Source organism: Nelusetta ayraudi, unplaced genomic scaffold, assembly GCF_046127955.1.
Source record: "Nelusetta ayraudi isolate G7.1 ecotype Tasmania unplaced genomic scaffold, CSIRO-AGI_Nayr_v1 ptg000061l, whole genome shotgun sequence".
Taxonomy (NCBI): domain Eukaryota; kingdom Metazoa; phylum Chordata; class Actinopteri; order Tetraodontiformes; family Monacanthidae; genus Nelusetta; species Nelusetta ayraudi.
The window spans coordinates 982,501-982,834 of record NW_027466111.1 but is presented as its reverse complement, the minus strand read 5'-3'; positions in this window follow the sequence as shown (position 1 = coordinate 982,834).

Below are 334 nucleotides of genomic sequence, written 5' to 3'. Positions count from 1 at the left end.
CGGCGACGTGGTCACATTCACGGGTGCAGGGTCAGAGAGGCGCGCGGAGACGTTTGTGTTCGGCTCTAAAGTCAGAACGAGGAGAATCAAAGAGATGAAAGTTAACAGGAGCACGTCACGTGACCAGCCGTGGCACAGCCGCGGGAGTTTGTCTTAACAGCCGTAGTTGTATTTTTGTTTTGAAGCCGTTGACAGCCGTTCAACGGAACTTTAGGTCGATTGTTCTCTGCTCGGTTCGATATATTAAAAAAATAAAATAAAATAAAATAGATTCGACAGGTTCGCGAGCGACAACGAACCGAATCAGGGCGAAAAGACCAAACCTTTTTTTTTT